Here is a 22,186-nt window from a genome sequence, read left to right on the forward strand (position 1 = left end):
CTTTGCACCCCATTATTTTTATTTCTACTTTGCACATTCTTCCATTGCAAAACTACCATTCCAGTATTTTACTTGCTATATTGTATTTACTTTGCCATCATGGCCTTTTTTGCCTTTACCTCCCTTCTCACCTCATTTGCTCACATTGTATATAGACTTGTTTATACTGCATTATTGACTGTATGTTTGTTTTTACTCCATGTGTAACTCTGTGTCGTTTTATCTGTCAAACTGCTTTGCTTTATCTTGGCCAGGTCGCAATTGTAAATGAGAACTTGTTCTCAACTTGCCTACCTGGTTAAATAAAGGTCAAATAAAATAAAATAAATGACGCTACGTATTTGGGGAGTTTCTCCCATTCTTCTCTGCAGATCCTCTCAAACACTGTTAGGTTGGATGGTGAGCGTCGCCGCACAGCTATTTTCAGGCCTCTCCAGAGATGTTAAATTGGGTTCAACTCCGGGCTCTGGCTGGGCCACTCAAGGACATTCAGAAACTTATCCAGGAGCCACCCCTGCATTGTCTTGTCTGTGTGCTTAGGGTTTTTGTCCTGTTGGAAGATGAACCTTGTCCCCAGTCTGAGGTCCTGAGCGCTCTGGATCAGGTTTTTATCAAGTATCTTTTCCTCAATCCTAACTAGTCTCCCAGTTCATGCCACTAAATATCATCCCCACAGCAGGATGCTGACACCACTATGCTTCGCTGTAGGGATGGTGCCAGGTTTCATCCAGACATGGCGCTTGGCATTCATCCAGACATGGCGCTTGGTTTCATCAGACCACAGAATCTTGTTTGTCATGGTCTAAGAGTCTTTAGGTGCCTTTTTGCAAACTCCACGCGGGCTGTCATGTGCCTTTCACTGAGGAGTGACTTCTGTCTGGCCACTCTACCATAAAGGCCTATTTGGTGGAGTGCTGCAGATATGGTTGTCCTCCTGGAAAGTTCTCCCATCTCCACAGAGGAACACTGGTGCTCTGTCAGAGTTCCCATCGCGTTCTTGGTCACCTCCCTGACATAGACCCTTCTCCTCCGATTGCTCAGCTTGGCCTCGACACAATTCTGTCTCTGAGCTCTATGGACAATTCCTTTTGCCTCTAGGCTTGGTTTTTGCTCTGACATGCACTGTCAATTGTGGGACGTTATATAGACAGGTGTGTGCCTTTTTTTCTCCATACATTTCAGAGTAAGGCTGCAACGTAACAAAATGTGGAAAAAGTCAAAGGGTCTGAATACTTTCCGGATGCACTGTCTATCTCAAAAGCAGTGTGGTTGTTCATAATATCTTCAGTGTTAGAATGCTTAGACTATGAACGCACCTTCAACTAAAGCCTTTAGTGTGTGTCATAAGGCTAACAATGTATCGACCTATAGCTGTTGACAGCGTCCTCTATGCACTTGTAAATAGCATCATGTATCTGTTTTGTACAGTAAAATATCTTTATAAAATTCCACTGAAGCCCAAGCTTTAGCGAGCCATCCATCCCTCATTTAAAAAAAAATTTTGGCCCTCCGTGTCCCCACCCTTTGGTGCCATTTCTCATTCTGCCTGGATCTATTACCATAACACATCCTCCTAAAGACAGACAGGACATGTCCTGACCCGGGTGACCCTTGGTATAATTTAAATGACAAAAGCCATCCAGGGGACACCAGATTAATTTTCTTTGCAGCCAATTAAAATGACCGCAAAATACTTTACTTTTCTGTAACCATCTTTGTCTCTCCCACCGAACAGGCAGCGAGGGGAGCAGGAGGTAACGTTCCCCTAGACCTGCTTACTATAATGATTCTGGGAGCAGCGAGGGTAATGACTTTGTCTTTCTTTAAAACCAGAGGATTCATGGAGCTGAATAACACCTCTCAGAGGAAAGAGTATTGGTACAGGTGATTGTTTTTTATGTCATTTAAAATCAGTCAAGTTTGTTTGTTATCGTGTGGAACTGATCTGTTTGACCCATCAAACATGTAAATCCATATTGTCCAACATATCAAATTAGGGACAATTTCCAAAACTCAAATCAACTGAAACTGTCACACCCTGACCATAGAGAGACTTTTTTATTCTCTATTTTGGTTAGGTCGGGGTGTGACTAGGGTGGGTAATCTAGGTTGTTTATTTATATGTTGGCCTGGTATTGGTTGCCAATCAGAGGCAGCTGTTTATCGTTGTCTCTGATTGGGGATCATATTTAGGCAGCAATTTCCCCACTGTGTTTTGGGGGATCTTGTTTTTGTGTAGTTGCCTGTAAGCACCTCATCGACATCACGTTTCGTTTGCTCAATATTGTTTTGTGAGGTTCACTTCAATAAATATGTGGAACCCATATCACACTGCGCTTTGGGATCGAATGTTCTTAAGACGATCGTGACAGAAGATCCCACTACAACTGGACCAAGCAGCGTTTCCAGGAGGAGAAGGTATCTTGGACTTGGGAGGAGATCTTGGATGGGAAGGGATCCTGGACTTGGGAGGAAATCCTGGCAGGACAGGATAGCCTTCCATGGTGGCAGAAGCAAGGAGAGAAGGGAGGACAGCGACGACACGGAGGTTCGCGGCCACAGTGAAAGCCCAAAAAACAGCCCAAATGTATTTTTGGGCGGGGGCACAAGGGGTGTTCGGTGAAGCCGAGGATTGAAACAGAGCCAGTCTGGGAGAAGATGGAGAAATTGGAGGAGAGTGAAATGAGAGAGTTGTTGTGATGGTGAATGATGCACGACATTCGCCCTAAGGAGTGTGTAATCAGTCACCTGAGTCAGCTCTCTGCACTCGTCCTGAGGAGCGTGCTATCAGTCTGGTAAATACTGTGCCGGCTCCACGCACCAGGTCTTCAGTACGCCTCCCCAGCCATGTACATCCTGTGCCAGCTCTCTGCACTCGCCTTGTAGTGCGTGACACCAGTCCTGTATGTCCTGTGCCTGCTCCTCGCACTCGCCCTGAAGTGCGTGTTACCAGTCCGGTGCAACCTGTGCCGGCTCCATGCATCAGGCCTCCAGTGCACCTACCCAGTCCGGTACGTCCTGTGCCTGCTCCCCGCACTCGCCCTGAAGTGCATGTCTGCAGTCCGGTACCATGTTTTTGTGCAGTTGCCTGTGAGCACTTCATTGACATCACATTTCGTATGTTCTTTATGTTTTTGTGCGGTTCACTTCAATAAATATGTGCAACCCATATCACCCTGTGCTTTGGTCCGAATGTTCTTACGATGATCGTGACAGAAACACCTTAAATGATATGGATATCAAGTGAGGATGTGTTGACGTGTGAGCCAAATATAAATTTTGTTCTCACTGAAGTTGCGTGGAAGTGAATAGGGGGGGGGGGGGGGGGACCAGGGCCTGTATTCAGTAAGCATCTCAGAGTAGGAGTGCCTGTCCCCCCATCCCATGTAATATTATTCAGTATCATTTTAAAGGGGTGTCATGACTTTACTTTCATTAATCTGATGACAGTTATTTATCTAATCAACTAACTATGTTTAATTGTTACCCGATTAAATTAATCATTTAACAATTAACTCATTAGGATTTGGGGCACCACGGGAGCGGTTCTTTGAAGATTTACCAACTCCTGATTTAAACTCTAAAGGTCTTGACCTATCACATCTATAAATGACATCGCCAAAGTCAAGGAACGGTAGGATAGTCAGTTTTACGAGGGTATGTTTGGCAGCATGAGTGAAGGGGGTTAAGAAATAGGAAGACAATTCTAGATTTAATTTTGGATTGGAGATGCTTAAACTACTTGGCACCACACGTCCCGCTAGGGCACCTCCCCCCACTGCTCAACTGACACAGTAGCACACAGAACGCAAAAAATATTCTTAGAAATATTTAACCTCCACACATTAACAAGTCCAATAGCTCAAATGAAAGATAAACACCTTGTTCATCTAGCCACCAAGTCAGATTTCTAAAATGTTTTAAGGCGAAAACATAGCACATATTTATGTCAAACCACCACCAAAGATAGGCTAATTTACATAGCCATTTTGTAGAACAATAGATGCAATCACAAAAGCAGGATTAAAAGTAAAATAATTCACTAACCTTTTGAAAGTCTTCATCAGATGACAGGAATAGGACATGTTATACAGTACATTTATGTTTTTTTCAATAATATGCTAATTATATCCATAAATCACGGTTTACATAGAAGGTCATGGCTAAAAAATGCTACAACAATGCCTGGAGAAATTATGGTAACTCTGCCAGATAACAGAAATGCACATCATAAACATTGACTAAATATACATGTTCTACATATACTTAGAAAGATACACTTCTTCTTAATAAAACAGCTGTGTTACATTTATTTTTAACTTTACAGATTTCGTTCACTAGGCTATAATGTGAGTCAGCGCTCAGGAATTAGCATTTTGGCTCCTCCACAGAAACCCAAATTTAACACATAAATGTTCCCTTACCTTTGCTGTTCTTCCATCAGAAGACCTGGAAGGGTTTATACTTACCAAAAACAGCTTTAGTTTTGAAGTCTGTGTCTTTCGGTTATCAAACACGACATATTTCGGTTGAAATGCAGCCAAAAAGTAAAGTTAGTTCGCACCAAAACGTCGAAATTACATATTATATGTCGACTAAACTTGTCAAACTTGGTTCAGAACACAGCGTTAGCATGCTACATAGCTTCACCGCAATTCTCAGGACAAAGAGAAACACACGCATCGTTTAATCAATCTTGAAAGAAAGACAGCACAGGCGCAGATTGCGCGTGAGAATAACCTGTATTCTCGCGCGACCGAAAGGATTCGGCCCGTCATTAATCTCGTGAACGCTCGAATCACACAATGAGAAGCCCCATTGAAAGCGGACACCGCGCTGAAGGCATAGGAAGTGTTCCCAGGACCGTAGGTGCTTGGGAAGGGTGGGGGCGATGAAAAAGTTGGGCCAACTTTTTGGATGACAAGAGAGAGTTTGGGAGAATGAGTGCCCTGAGAGTTCTGCTTTACTTACAGACATAATTTAAACGGTTTTAGAAGCTTTAGAGTGTTTTCTATTCAATAATATTTATTATATGCATATATTAGCAATTTATTACAGATTTTTTTTCTGTTTACTATGGGCACGCATTTCACCAACGGGGGCAGTATTCTGCCCTAGCCTTAACAGGTTTTAACGTGAGTCTGGAAGGAGATTTTACAGTCTAACCAGACACCTAGGTATTTGTAGTTGTCCACATATTCTAGGTCAGAACCGTCTAGAGGTGTGATGCTCGTCGGGTGGGCGAGTGCAGGCAGCAATCGGTTGAAGAGCATGCATTTAGTTTTACTAGCATTTAAAAGCAGTTTGAGGCCACGGAAGGAGTGTTGTGTGGCGTAGAATCTTGTTTGGAGGTTTGTTAGCACAGTGTCTAAAGAATGGTTTTGTCTGTGTAGAGGTGGATCAGAGAATCACCATCAGCAAGAGCGACATCATTGACATATACAGAGAAAAGAGTCTGCCCGAGAATTGAACGCTGTGGCACCCCCATAGAGACTGCCAGAGGTCCGGGCAACAGGCCCTCCAATTTTACACACTGAACTCTATTTGAGAAGGATTTGGTAAACCAGGCGAGGCAGTCATTTGAGAAGCCAAGGTTCTTGATTCTGCCGATGAGAATGCGATGACTGACAGAGTCGAAAGCCTTGGCCAGATTGAAAAAGACGGCTGCACAGTACTGTCTTTTATCGATGAAGGTTATGAAATCGTTTAGGACCTTGAGCGTGGCTGAGGTGCACCAATAACCAGCTCGGAAACCAGATTGCGTAGCGGATATGGTATGGTGGGATTCGAAATGGTCGGTGATCTGTTTAACTTCACTAGGGTAGGGGGCAGCATTCGGAATTTGGGGTGAAAAGCGTTCCCAAATTCCTGCTATTCAGTCCCGGAAGATAGGATATGCATATAATTAGTAGATCTGGATAGAAAACACTCTAAAGTTTCCAAAACTGTTCAAATAATGTCTGTGAGTATAACAGAACTGATATGGCAGGTGAAAACCCGAGGAAAATCCAACCAGGAAGAACTATTATTTTGACTAACTATTTCCATTGAAAGCCTATCAACCATACAAAGACTTAGGACCCAGTTCACAAGCTCTGTGCCTTCTTCTACACGTGACCAATCTTTAAGCATTGTTTCAGGCTTTTACTCTGAAAAATAAGGGAGATACAGCACTGTCAATCAGTGGCCAGTGGAATTTTCCAAACATCAGCCATGCGCCCTGATCGCAAACACGCCTTTCTTGTTTCTCCTTTCCTATTGACGAAGCTTTTGTCCGGTTGAAATATTATTGATTATTTATGACAAAAACAACCGGTAGATTGATTTTAAACATCGCTTTGCATGTTTCAACTATCTTTTATTGTACTTTTCTTTTTACTTTTCGTCCTGGAATTAGTGCACGCGCCTTCTGCACAAAATGCGTGAACAAAAAGGAGGTTTTTGCTCATAAAGAGGGACATTAAAGAACAAAACTAACATGTATTGTCTAACATGGAGACCTGGGAGTGCATTCTGATGAAGATCATCAAAGGTAAGTGATTAATTTTAATGCTATTTCTGACTTTTGTGACACCTCTCCTTGTTTGGAAAATGGCAGATTGTTTTTCTGTGACTTGGCACTTACCTAAAATAATCAAAAAGCATTTTTGAAATCTGACTCAGCGGTTGCATTAACCTTTCTGGGATGTGTGGGACGCCCACCTGTCCAAAAGCAATCAAACTTTCATTAAATCAGACATGCAAGATAGCAAATTAAAGCTACACTTGTTGTGAATCCAGCCAACATGTCAGATTTATAAAAGGCTTTTCGGCGAAGGCAAACGATGCTATTATCTGAGGATAGCACCTCCGTAATCAAAGAGGAAAAACATATTTCAACCCTGCAGGCACGACACAAAATGCACAAATAAAAATATAATTCATGCCTTTGACGAGCTTCTTTTGTTGGCACTCCAATATGTCCCATAAACATCACAAATGGTTCTTTTGTTCGATTAATTCCGTCGATATATATCCAAAATGCCCATTAATTTAGCGCGTTTGATCCAGAAAAACACTGGTTCCATCTTGCTTGACGTTGGAACAAGTTACCTGTAAACTTTGCCAAAACATTGCAAACTACTTTTGTAATACAACTTTAGGTATTTTTTATGCAAATAATCACAAAATTAAAGACGGGATGATCTGTGTTCAATAGAGGAAGAAAACAAACTGTAGCATGCTTTCTGGTCACCCGCCTCTATCTAACAGTACACTTCAAGTGACCCTCGTTCAAGATGGCCGTACTTCTTCATTACACAAAGGAATAACCTCAACCAATTTCTAAAGACTGTTGACATCCAGTGGAAGCGATAGGAACTGCAAGAAGGTCCCTTAGAAATATGGATTCCCAATGAAAACCCATTGAAAAGAGAGTGACTTAAAAAAAAGGATCTGAATGGTTTGTCCTCTGGGTTTCGCCTGCTAAATAAGTTCTGTTATACTCATGATTCAAACCATTTTAGAAACTTCAGTGTTTTCTCTCCAAATCTACTAATAATATGCATATCTTATCTTCTGGCGATGAGTAGCAGGCATTTGAATTTGGCATGCATTTCATCCGGACGTGATAATACTGCCCCCTGTCACCAAGAAGTTAACCTTTTGCGTGTAGGTGGCAGTATTTTTGGCTAAAAAACATACCCATTTGAAACTGCCTATTTCTCAGCCCCAGAAACTAGAATATGCATATAATTATCAGATTAGGATAGAAAACACTCTAAAGTTTCCAAAACTGTAAAAATATTGTCTGTGAGTAGAACAGAACTGATATTGCAGGCAAAAACCTGAGGAAAATCCAATCAGGAAGTGTCTCTTATTTTGAAACCTCTCTGTTCCTATGCATTCCTATCCTCCATTTTAAAGGGATATCAACCAGATTCCTTTTTCTATGGCTTCCCTAAGGTGTCAACGGTCTTTAGACATAGTTTCAGGCTTTTATTTTGAAAAATGATCATGAAACATCACATTTCGTAAGTGGATAGGTGGGGGCTCTCAGAGTGAGTTTTGCGCTACAGAGTAAAGCGGCCATTGTTCCACCCGGTGTTATTGGAAAACCCACACACCTGGTTGATATATTATCGAAGATATATTTTAAAAATAACCTGAGGAATGATTATAAAAAACATGTTTCTGTGGACATTATGGAGACTATTTGGAATTTCCGTCTGCGTTGTCGTGACCGCTCTTACCTGTGGATTTCTGAACATAACGCGACAAACAGACGTAGGTATTTTGGGTATAAAAAGTATCTTTATGGAACAAAAGGAACATTTGTTGTGTTACTGGGAGTCTCGTAAGTGAAAACATCCGAAGATCATCAAAGTTAAATGGTTAATTTGATTGCTTTTCTGATTTTCGTGACCAAGCTTCCTGATGCTAAGCGTACATAATGCTATGCTAGGCTACAGAGAGTAAAAGGAACAGATTTCTGGGCACGGAAGAATAGATTCAAGGCATAATGTACAGACAAAGGTTTGGTAGGATGTGAGTACAGTGGAGGTAAACTAGGCATTGAGTGACGATGAGAGAGGTTTTGTCTCTAGAGGAACTATTTAAGCCAGGTGAGGTCACTGCATGTGTTGGGGTGGAACAAAATGGCTAGCTAAAGCTTATTGAGCAGGGCTGGAGGCTCTACAGTGAAATAGGACAATAATCAATAAGCAATCAGCAGTAGACAAGGCATATTGACATTAGGGAGAGGCATGTGTATCCGAGTGATCATAGGGTCCAGTGAGTAGCTAGGTGAGCTGGAGACACGGCAATTCAGACAGCTAGCAGGCAGCTAGAAGGGGATGTCACAACGGAAGAGCCTGTAGAAACCCCCTCAGATGGTTACGTTGGCAGACCAGTCACGATGGATCGGCGGGGCTCTGTGTCGACAGTAAAGGGGTCCAGGCCAATAGGCAAAAGAGGTATTGTAGCCCAGGCTGATGGATCTCTGCGGTTAGCCGGGAGATGGGCCTAGAGCTTGCGGTAGGAATCCGGAGATGTGGTAGAGAAAAAGCAGTCAGATATGCTCTGGGTTGATATTGCGCTGTGCAGACTGGCAAGAGTTGACCGGACTGAGGCTGGCTGATGTCCGAGTTAACGGTGATGATCACTAGCAATGACTAACTGACTACTAGCTTGTAGCTAGTTAGCTGGCTAACTTCTGAAGTATAAAAAATAGATAAAAAGTCCAAAGGTATAAAAAAATGGCAGATCCGTAACACATTGGGTGAGGAGGGTTGCAGGAGAGTATGTTCAGTCCGTAGATGGAAATTGAGATTAAAAATATTAATAAAGAAAAATATATACAATGGACGGGACAAGACAAAACAAAAACAGACGTTCGACTGCTACGCCATCTTCGAATTGTGATTCTTTGGACATTCCACTTTCAATAAGTTTCAACAGTGATGAATGAACAGAAAATGGACATGCTGAAATCAACACTGAAAGTGTTAGCAAATGGCATCACCGTAGTCTCTAGGCTGTGTCGAGGTCAACGAGGTGCCCCACTTGACAGTAGCTCGCTCGAAAAGTAGGTCCGGAATGAAGAATGACTAATAGTGATTTCAACATGCTTTCAACATATTGCGGCCTCTGGATCAACATAGACATGCCGTTTTCGATGGGCTCATTGGGGGGAGAATGATGGATAAGCCACAGAGTTATTCAAGCTGCATGCATCGGTTCATGTAGTCGGACAAATCTGAGTTTGTCCCTAATGATAAAATGGGTTTACAGGTTAACTCTGCTTCTGTGCAGGCCATTTTCAAAATTCCTCTTGCCACGTGTTCAGGGTCACCTGTACGTTAAAGATATCAACATGAAAATATTGAATTGTCCCCTTCATATCCTAAAGGGGAAATGTTAACTTTACCATCAAATAGGGCTGAAATCCCAAAATGGGGAGGCATAAATCATCACAGAAAGGGAAACAAATGGCATCACCATAGTCTCTAGGCCGTGCCGAGTTCAACTAGATGTCCAACTTGACCGTAGCTCGCTCAGTCTGACCGCAGCGACCGCGCAAATAAGTAGGCCCAAAAGGAAGCCTGACCTAAATTTCAGTTGCTTTTGGGTGACAGCGGCAGAACCGTTAAGGCTAGAAACGTTCCTAAGGTCCTCCCGATCTGTCTGATCAAATCTAACCTTGACCGTGTGGAATTAACCATTAACAGTGAAAACAGGGTGTTTTCATCTAACAGTTTACAATGACATAGGAATACATTGCATGCTCCCCTAAATTCAACCTGAAGCCTATGTGTTGCCTATGTCTTCAATGACAATCCATCAGGCCACTATGGGGACAACCTGTGTTGATTCTAAGATTCCTGGAGCAACCGGAAGTGGTTAAATTCACCCTAAAAGTGGTTTTGATTTCACAACCTGCATTTAGGTAAAAACACTGCATTCAACCCTCTATAAATCAGTCAGTTCTTAGTGTAATGACTTCAAACTCAAGATTCTGTAAAAGCCTACCCCAATGAGGATATGTGTTTTACTTTCATCTTCCTGTGACAACCGAAAGTTCCTTAAATTGGGGTCATAGGAGCTGTTTTGAAGGGTTAAAAAGATCACATCCTTCCAAAATGTCATTTCTGTGATTAGGCAACCCTCATGAACTGTAAATCATTAATCGCCCATCAGATGCCCAAGAAAAACTCACACACACAGCAAGGATGGAGTAACACAGTGTGTTGCTTACAGACACATAGAACCGCGTTCGAACTATCAAAGAACCATCAGACCTAGAACTGAAGCTGGGAAACAGCCTCGTCCATTTGCAATGACCTCAATTAATTTTGAACGTTGTGAAAATTTGATACATTCCAGAATCACAAGACTAGGTGCATTGAAAGACGGATCCAAAAGTTTCTGTTCAATAGGTCATTCGGGGACCCCGTAGCAACCCCCGGAAAAAGTGCATTTTCAGCACTAATTAAGATCGCTGTTTGGGCACCGAATGACCTATCAGGCCAAAACTCTGAATTTGGAGTCGCCTCAGATAGGTCGACACATAATGTCAGAACTGGACCAACAGCTAAAACATAACAATGTCTTTTAAGTTTTTATTATTGTTTAAAAAGGCGCTGTGAATTTTGGGCCTGCTCTGGAATATGTGATAGTTGGCTTCTAAATGAGTTGGACAAAGTGGGTTTGGTGTCAGAATGATATCTTATTGACTGATGGACACTGACTTGATGGCTGACTTTGTCCGTTTACAATTAAGTTTAAATAGTGATGAAGCATCACCAAAGGGACAGACTGAAATCAACACCAACGTGCGATGGAGAGGAACCACTATCACTGCACGGCCATCCTGAGTTCAACGGGCCAGTCAATTGGGCATTTCTGCAGTATATTAGAGCTTGTCCAATTATTGATGGTAAATGCCCATTGTAAGACATTGCAAATGGACAGCCGTGCCCCTGGTAATTTGAACGGGTTACCCAGAGCAAATTTTAAAATGGTTTTTAATGCCTTTAAAACCTTTTTGGGATAGGGGGCTGAATTTTCACTTTTGGATGAAAAGCGTGCCCAGAGTGAACTGCCTCCTACTCTGTCCCAGATGCTAATATATGCATGTGATTATTAGTATTGGATAGAACACACTGAAGTTTCAAAAAATGTTTGAATGATGTCTGTGAGTATAACAGAACTCATATGGCAGGCGAAAACCTGAGAAAAATCCAACCAGGAAGTGGGAAATCTGAGGTTTGTAGTTTTTCAAAGCTTGGCCTACACAGTCCCTATTGAGTCAAGTGGCACTGCCTACGGCTTCCACTAGATGTCAACCGACTTTAGAAACTTGTTTCAGGCTTCTGCTATAAAGGAGGGGGGAATGGGAGCTGAATGAGTCATGGATCTGGCAGAGTGTCTCAGGCTCCTGACGCGCGCTCCCGACAGAGTTAGCTCTTGTTTCAGTGCTTTTCTACAGGCAATGAAATTCTCCGGTTGGAACCTTATTGACGATTTATGTTAAAAACATCCTAAAGATTGATTCCATACATCGTTTGACTTGTTTCTACGAACTGTAACGAAACTTTTCGAGTTTTTGTCTGGACTCAAGCCTCATGAAGATGGATTACCGGGCTGAACACGCTAACAAGTGGCTATTTGGACATAAATTATGGACTTTATTGAACAAATCAGTCATTTATTGTCGAACTGGGATTCCTGGGAGTGCCTCCTGATGAAGATCATCAAAGGTAAGTGAATATTTATAGTGTTATTTCTAACTTCTGTTGACTCCAACATGGCAGATATTTATTTGGTTGGATTGGGCTCTGAGCACCGTTCTCAGATTATGCTTTTTCCGTGAAGTTTTTTTGAAATCTGACACAGTGGTTGCATTGAGGAGAAGTCTATCTTTAATTCTGTGAATAACACTTTATCACTGTTTATCACTGTTTATTATGAGTATTTATGCAAAATCACCGGATGTTTTGGAATCAAAACATTACTGCATGTAACGCGCCAATGTAAACTGAGATTTTTGGATATAAATATGCACATTAATCGAACAAAACATACATGTATTGTGTAACATGATGTCCTATGAGCGTCATCTGATGAAGATCATCAAAGGTTAGTGATTCGTTTTATCTACACTGCTCAAAAAAATAAAGGGAACACTTTAACAACACAATGTAACTCCAAGTCAATCACACTTCTGTGAAATCAAACTGTCCACTTAGGAAGCAACACTGTTTGACAATACATTTCACATGCTGTTATGCAAATGGAATAGACAACAGGTGGAAATTATAGGCAATTAGCAAGACACCCCCAATAAAGGAGTGGTTCTGCATGTGATAACCACAGACCACTTCTCAGTTCCTATGCTTCCTGGCTGATGTTTTGGTCACTTTTGAATGCTGGCGGTGCTTTCACTCTAGCATGAGACGGAGTCTACAACCCACACAAGTGGCTCAGGTAGTGCAGCTCATCCAGGATGGCACGTCAATGCGAGTTGTGGCAAGAAGGTTTGCTGTGTCTGTCAGCGTAGTGTGCATCTACCAGGAGACAGACCAGTACATCAGGAGACGTGGAGGAGGCCGTAGGAGGGCAACAATCCAGCAGCAGGACCGCTACCTCCACCTTTGTGGAAAGAGGAGCAGGAGGAACACTGCCAGAGCCCTGCAAAATGACCTCCAGCAGGCCACAAATGTGCATGTGTCTGCTCAAGCGGTCAGAAACAGACTCCATGAGGGTGGTATGAGGGCCCGACGTCCACATTTGGGGGTTGTGCTGACAGCCGAACACCAAGATTGGCAAATTCGCCACTGGCGCCCTGTGCTCTTCACAGATGAAAGCAGGTTCACACTGAGCACATGTGACAGACGTGACATTGTCTGGAGACGCCGTGCGATATTTGTAAATTATTTTGTATATAATGTTTCTGCAACCGTGTCTTATGGAAGAAAAGAGCTTCTGGATATCAGGACAGCGATCACTCACCTCAGATTAGACAAAGATATTTTCAACAACAGCAGCAAGCAGGACACGATATTCTCCAAACACCCCACAGGGCAGACAATTATTCACAAAAGGAAGCGACGCAGAGGACGAAGAGCCGGATGCCTCGTCCGGACACACAGAAGACAACTAGGAAAGCTGCCGTTACCATCAATATTACTCATTGGACAGTAAACTAGATAAGGTAAGATCACACCAACGGGACATCAAAAACTGTAATATTCTATGCTTCTCGGAATCGTGGCTGAATAACGACATGGATATTCAGCTAGCGGGATAAACGCTGCACCGGCAGGATAGAACAGCACACTCCAGTAAGACGAGGGGGGGCGGTCTGTGCATATTTGTTAACAACAGCTGGTGCACGAAATCTAAGGAAGTCTCTAGATTTCTTGCCTGAGGTAGAGTTTATTGTGTTAAACTGCAGGCCACACTACTTGCCTAGAGAGTTCTCAGCTATACTTTTCTTGGCTGTTTATTTATCACCATAGACAGATGCTGGGACTAAGACCACACTCAGTCAGCTGTATAAGGAAATAAGCAAACAGGAAACCACCCACCAAGAGGTGGCGCTCCCAGTGGCCGGAGTTTTTAATGCAGGGAAAATCAGATCTACCAAATCTCTATCAACATGTTAACCAGAGGGAAAAGAATTCTCGGTCACCTGTACTCCACACACAGAGACACGTACAAAGCTCTCCCTCGCCCTACATTTGGTTAATCCGACCACAACTCTATCCTCCTGATTCCTGCTTACAAGCAAAAATTAAAGCACCAGTGACTCGGTCTATATCGGTCTGACTCGGTCTATATAAAAAATTGACAGATGAAGCAGTTGCTGAACTACAGGACTGCTTTGCTATCACAGACTGAAACATGTTCCGGGATTCTTCCGATGACATTGAGGAATACATCACATCAGTCACTGGCTTTATCAATAAGTACATTGAGGACGCACTGGATCACCGCTGCTACCGATTGGCTATAGTGGATGATGCCACTGCCACGAAGCTAGCACCAGTTAGCCGTGAGCCAGGCACATCTCACGGCTAGCAAACAAATTCTACAATACCTCTTTCGCCATCTGGCTTGGATTCTCTGTCGACGCGGCGCCCCGCCGCACCACCACGTCTGGTCTGCCGACAAAAACTCCATCTGCTGTGCCTTCAACCGGCCTCCGTCTGAGCAGACCCCCTACCACCCCCGGGCTACTAACTTTAAACGCTGTGTCGTCCGTGTGCTAGCGTAGTGGCGGCTTCCCTGTTCCATCTACTGCTTCACCCTGGCCACTATGATCACTTGGCTACATAGCTGATGCCTGCTGGACTGTCCATTAATCAAGGTACTCAATTCTGTTTATTTATGTTTTATCTGTCGGCCCCAGCCGCAAACTCAGGCTCTGTGTGTAGTTAATCCGACCCTCTCTGCCTAGTCATCACCATTTTACCTGCTGTTGTTGTGTTAGCTGACTAGCTGTCGTTGTCTCACCTGTTGTTTTACCTAGCTCTCCCAATTAAGACCTGCGATTACTTTATGCCTTGCTGTATGTCTCTCTCAAATATCAATATGCCTTGTATACTGTTGTTCAGGTTAGTTATCATTGTTTTAGTTTACAATGGAGCCCCTAGTTCCACTCCTCATACCTCTGATACCTCCTTTGTCCCACCTCCCACACATGCGGTGACCTCACCCATTATAACCACTATGACCAGAGATACAACCTCTCTTATCATCACCCAGTGCCTGAGCTTACCTCCGCTGTACCCGCACCCCACCATACCCGTCTGCACATTATGCCCTAAATATATTCTACCACGCCCATAAATCTGCTCCTTTTATTCCTTGTCCCCAAAGCCCTAGGCGACCAGTTCTGATAGCCTTTAGCCACACCTCATCCTACTCCTCTGTTCCTCGGGTGATGTGGAGGTAAACCCAGGCCCTGCATATCCCCAGGCAACCTCATTTGTTGACTTCTGTAATCGAAAACGCCTTGATTTCATGCATGTCAACATCTGAAGCCTACTCCCTAAGTTTGTTTTACTCACTGCTTTAGCACACTCTGCCAACCCTGACATCCTTGCCGTGTCTATTTTGTCAGTGACCAAACCCCCAAAAAATACATGCATTGATGGTCGGAAGATTTTCAAAAATAACTTAATTTAGTACAAGATGTAATATGAAAGAAAGGAAAGACTTTTATTAAAGCTGTGCATGTGAAAACAATGGTGACGGAAGAGACTGTGACCAGTTCTCCTTCAAGCACAGGAAAGGTAATGCAAGCTTTGTTTATCCCGGATGTTGGAGGTGGCAATCTACAGAAACTCTGCCTCGAGCTTGAGGAAACATTCAGTGGTGTAAAAAGTACCCAAAAGTTAAGATACCATAATAGAAAATGACTCAAGTAAAAGTGAAAGTCACCAAATAAAATTCACTTGAGTAAAAGTCTAAAAGTACTTGTTTTTAAATATACTTAAGTATAAAACATAAACGTAATTGCTAAAATATACTTAAGTATCAAAAGTACAAAAACAAGTATAAATTATATTTCAAATTGCTTATATTAATAACCTCTTGGGGCTAGGAGGCAGAATTTTCACTTTTGGATAAATAGCGTGCCTAATTTCAACTTCCTGCTACTTATGCCAAGAATATGGTTGACCAGCATTTGCCTCATGCAGCAGCACGACACATCTCCTTCGCATAGAGTGGATCAGGCTGTTGATTGTGGTCTGTGCCTGAGGGGAGGGGAGGGGGGAGAGCCTAATTAATTAATTACAATTGATTGATTTCTTTAAATGAAATGTGACTCAGTAAAATCTTTGAAATTCTTGCATGTTGCGTTTATCTTTTTGTTCAGTGTCGTTTAAAAGTTTTGAAGGATAAGAGAACAATACACTTTTCAGTGAGAAAAAATAAGGTAAACATTCTATTTTCACATACTGAGAATGTGCCATGCGTGATTGCGTCTTTTCATTAATTTCAGTAGCACTTCCCCTATTCTAATTAATCAGCTGTTGTCAAAGCTGAAATGAGTATGACATCCGGTATTTAAAGTATACTACATTTTCTAAATGTTGTATTCTATTGAACTTTCCATTTTTTTCATATACTCAAACAGCCTACTATTTAGGATACAAGTATGGTTATTCGGACCCGGCCACTGAGTCTCTGACAAAGTTCACAGATAAAGTACATAGCAAAAAATTGTAGGTCTCTAAATACTGTATGTCATGACCAATATTAGTATAGTATATTAGCTAGCTAGTTCACTCACTTGCTGAAGTTAGCCTAATGTTGTTAGCTAACCTTGGTTACTTGCATGGCTTGCCAGCCACCACCACACATAGACAGACTAGCCATAATGGCTATCATGATCAGGTGGTGGTTAGCCATGCAGCCAACTAGCTAACTTAGCTGCAAGGACAGCTTGCTAATAATATCATGCTATATAACTAGGCTAATGCTAACATATGTGAGTTGGACCATTAGATAGCTAGCTATAATAGCTGCTAAAGCCATCCATAGTGAAATGTTTCATCATTCATAGCTAGCTATCTTACCTCTACAATGTTTCCAGTGATGTAAAGTACCACTTAAGTAGTTTTTTGGGATATCTGTACTTTACTATTTATATTTTTTACTATGTTTACTTCACAACATTCCTAAAGAAAAGTGTATTTTTTACTCAATTTTTTTCCCCTGACACCCAAAAGTACTCATTGCATTTTGAATGCTTAGCAGGACAGGAAATGGTATGTTTCACACCCTTATCAAGAGAACATCCCTGGTCATCCCTACTGCTTCTAATCTGGCAGAATAACTAAACACATGCTTAGTTTCTAAATGATGTGTAAGTGTGGAGCGCGACCCTGGCTATTCGTAAAAATGTAAAAAATTAAATATAAAAATACTTTTTAAATTAATGCTGTCTGGTTTGCTTAATTAACATGGGTTGGTCCCCCATTTGCTGATAAACCAGCCTCCACTCTTCTGGGAAGTCTTTCCACTAGATGTTATATGATTGCTGCTGGGACTTGCTTCCATTCAGCCAAAAGAGCATTAGTGAGGTCGGGCACTGACGTTGGGCGATTAGGCCTGGTTGGCAGTCGGCATTCCAATTCATCCCAATGGTGTTCAGAGGTCAGGGCTCTGTGCAGGCCAGTCAAGTTCTTCCACACTGATCGACAAACCATTTCTTTATGGGTCTCGCTTTGTGCACGAGGGCATTGTCATGCTGAAACAGGAAAGGGTGTTCCCCAAACTGTTGCCACAAAGTTGGAAGCACAGTATCTTCTAGAATGTCATTGTATGCTGGAGCGCTAAGATTTCCCTCCACTGGAACTAAGAAGCCGAGCCCGAACCATGGAAAACAGCCCCAGACCATTATTCCTATTCCAATCTTTACAGTTGGTACTATGAATTCGGGCAGGTAGCGTTCTCCTGGCATCCGCCAAACCAAGGTTCCATTCATCGGTCTGCCAGATGGTGAAGCATGATTCATCACTACAGAGAACGCGTTTTCACTGCTCCAGAGTCCAATGGCGGCGAACTGTACACCACTACAGCCGACGCTTGGCATTGCACATGGTGATCTTAGGCTTGCGTGCGGCTGCTCGGCCATGGAAACCCATTTCATGAAGCAAACAGTTTGTGTGCTGACGTTGCTTCCAAAGGCAGTTTGGAACTCGGTAGTGAGTGTTGCATCTGAGGACAAACGTGCGCTACGCACTTCTGCGGTTCCATTCTGTGAGCTTGTGTGGCCTACCACTTCGCGGCTGAGCCATTGTTGCTCCTAGAGGTTTCAACTTCACAATAACAGCACTTATAGTTGTCGGGGGGGGGGGGGGGGGGGGGCTCTAGCTTGGCAGAAATTTGTCGAACTGACTTGTTGACAAATTGGCCTGGACCCTTTATTGTCGACACAGAGCCCCGCTGATCCATCACGACTGGACTGCCAACGTGATTCCACGATGTGGTCTACTAGCCCCGGCCCGTTAGCTTTTCTGAACGCTGTGTCCCCTTCTTGCCTAGCGTAGGAGTGACTACCGAACGGCACCCTGAATCACCTGTTGATGCTCTTTTGACCCTATGATCACTCGGCTACACAGCTGATGCCCCCTGGACTCTTTCAATATCACGGTACCTCATTTTGTTTACCTGTTGGCCCCAGCCTCGAACTCAGGTTCTGTATGTACCTAACGGACCTGTTCTGCCCATTCATCGCCATTTACCTGTTGTTGTCTTAGCTCTCCTGATCAAAACATGTGATTGCTTTATGCCTCTCTCTAATGTCAATATACATTGTCTACTGCTGTCTTGGCTAGATCTTATTGTTTTATTTCATTGTAGAGCCATCAGTCCCACTCAAAATGCCTTAGATAGCTCTTTTGTCCCACCCCACACAAATGTGCAGACCTCACCTGGTGCCTCCAGAGACAAAACCTCTCATCATCACGCAAGGTTAACCTCCACTGTACTCACATGCTACCATATCCTTGTCTGTACATGATTCCTTTAATCTATTCTACCACACCCAGAAATCTGCTTGATGACCAGTTCTTATACCCTTATCCTACTGCTCCTCTGTTCCTCTGGTGATGTAGAGGTTAACCCAGAACCTGTAGCTCTCAGTTCCACTCCTATTCCCCAGGCGCTATCATTTGTTGACTCCTGTAACCGTAAAAGCCTTGGTTTCATACATGTTATAAGAAGCCTCCTCCCTAAGTTTGTTTTACTCAATGCTTTAGCAGACTCCGCCAACCCTGATGTCCTTGCCGTGTCTGAATCCTGGCTTAGGAAGGCCACCAAAAATTCAGAGATTTCCATACCCAACTGTAACACTTTCCGTCAAGATAGAACTGCCAAAGGGGGAGGAGTTGCAATCTACTGCAGAGATTGACAGAACTTTGCAGGCTATCACCATATTCTTATCGGCAGACTCAGTAGGCTCGGTTTTTCTAATGACTGCCTTGCCTGGTTCACCAACCACCTTGCAGACAGAGTTCAGTGTGTCAAATCGGAGGGCATGTTGTCCGGTCCTCTGGCAGTCTCTATGGGGGTACCACAGGGTTCAATTCTCGGGCCGACTCTTTTCTCTGTATACATCAATGATGTTGCTCTTGCTGCGGGCGATTCCCTGATCCACCTCTACGCAGATGACACCATTCTGTATACTTCTGGCCCTTCCTTGGACACTGTGCTATCTAACCTCCAAACGAGCTTCAATGCCATACAACACTCCTTCCGTGGCCTCCACCTGCTCTTAAACGCTAGTAGAACCAAATGCATGCTTTTCAACCGTTCGCTGCCTGCACGCGCTCGCCCGACTAGCATCACCACCCTGGATGGCTCCGACCTAGAATATGTGGACATCTATAAGTACCTAGGTGTCTGGCTAGACTGCAAACTCTCCTTCCAGACTCATATCAAACATCTCCAATCCAAAATCAAATCTAGAGTCGGCTTTCTATTTCGCAATAAAGCCTCCTTCACTCACGGCGCCAAACTTACCCTTGTAAAACTGACTATCCTACCGATCCTCGACTTCGGCGATGTCATCTACAAAATAGCTTCCAATACTCTACTCAGCAAACTGGTGGCAGTTTATCACAGTGCCATCCGTTTGTTACTAAAGCACCTTATACCTCCCACCACTGCGACCTGTATGCTCTAGTCAGCTGGCCCTCGCTACATGTTCGTTGCCAGACCCACTGGCTCCAGGTCATCTACAACTCTATGCTAGATAAAGCTCCGCCTTATCTCAGTTCACTGGTCACGATGGCAACACCCACCCGTAGCACGCGCTCCAGCAGGTGTATCTCACTGATAATCCCTAAAGCCAAAACCTCATTTGGCCGCCTTTCCTTCCAGTTCTCTGCTGCCTGCGACTGGAACGAATTGTAAAAATCTCTGAAGTTGGAGACTTTTATCTCCCTCACCAACTTCAAACATCTGCTATCTGAGCAGCTAACCGATCGCTGCAGCTGTAATAGTCCATCGCTATATAGCCAACCCAATTTACCTCTCAGCCCCATACTGTTTTTATTTTATTTACTTTCCTGCTCTTTTGCACACCAGTATCTCTACCTGCACATGTTCATCTGATCATTTATAACTCCAGTGTTAATCTGCAAAATTGTAATCTGAAAGAGCTGCAAAACCTGGACCCATACAAATCAGCTGGGCTTGACAATCTGGACCCTCTATTATTCACTCCTATGGCCTATTTATTGCCTACCTCCTCATTTTTCACTATGTCATTGACTTGTTTATCGTTTACTGCATGTGTACCACTGTGCTGTTGTCTGTTCACACTGCTATGCTTTATCTTGGCCAGGTCGCAGTTGCAAATGAGAACTTGTTCTCAACTAGCCTACCTGGTTAAATAAAGGTGAAATTAAAAAAATAAACAAACATACCCCAACCAGAAGCCATGGATTACAGGCAACATTCGCACTGAGCTAATGGATAGAGCTGCCACTTTCAAGGTGCGGGGCTCTAACCCGGAAGCTTACAAGCAATCCTGCTATGCCTGCGACGAACCATCAAACATGCAAAGCATCAATACAGGGCTAAGATTGAATCATACTACACCGGCTCCGACGCTCGTCGGATGTGGCAGGGCTTGCAAACTATTACAGACTATAAAGGGAAGCACAGCCGCGAGCTGCCCAGTGACACAAGCCTACCAGATGAACTAAATCACTTCTATGCTCGCTTCGAGTCAAGCAACACTGAGACATGCATGAGAGCATCAGCTGTTCCAGATGACTGTGTGATCACGCTCTCCATAGCCGACGTGAGTAAGGCCTTTAAACAGGTGAACATACACAAGGCTGCGGGGCCAGACGGATTACCAGGACGTTTGCTCCGGGCATGTGCTGACCAACTGGCAGGTGTCTTCACTGACATTTTCAACATGTCCCTGATTGAGTCTGTAATACCAACATGCTTCAAGCAGACCACCATAGTGCCTGTGCCCAAGAACACAAAGGCAACCTGCCTAAATGGCACTAACGTCCGTAGCTTTGAAAGGCTGGTAATGGCTCACATCAACACCATTATCCCAGAAACCCTAGACCCACTCCAATTTGCATACTGCGAAAAACAGATCCACAGATGATGCAATCTCTATTAACCTCCACACTGCCCTTTCCCACCTGGACAAAAGGAACACATATGTGAGAATGCTGCTCTTTGACTACAGCTCAGCATTCAACACCATAGTACCCTCAAATCGCATCACTAAGCTAAGGATCCTGGGACTATACACCTCCCTCTGCAACTGGATCCTGGACTTCTTGACAGGCCGCCCACAGGTAGTGAGGGTAGGTAGCAACACATCTGCCACGCTGATCCCCCATCCTGCCTGGTATGGCAATTGCTCGGCCGACCACACTTCAGAGGGAAGTGCGTACGGCCCAGTACATCACCTGGTGTAGAGGTCCTGGATGGCAGGCAGCTTTGCCCCAGTGGTGTCAGGGGAAGGCCCTAAAAATTGTCAAAGAACCCAGCCACCCCAGTCATAGACTGTTCTCTCTACTACCGCATGGCAAGCGGTTCCGGAGTGCCAAGTCTAGGGCAAAAAGGCTTCTCAACAGTTTTTACCCCCAAGCCATAAGACTCCTGAACAGGTAACCAAATGGTTACCCGGACTATTTGCATTGTGTGCAACCCC

Source organism: Oncorhynchus kisutch, linkage group LG2 (genome assembly GCF_002021735.2).
Source record: "Oncorhynchus kisutch isolate 150728-3 linkage group LG2, Okis_V2, whole genome shotgun sequence".
Taxonomy (NCBI): domain Eukaryota; kingdom Metazoa; phylum Chordata; class Actinopteri; order Salmoniformes; family Salmonidae; genus Oncorhynchus; species Oncorhynchus kisutch.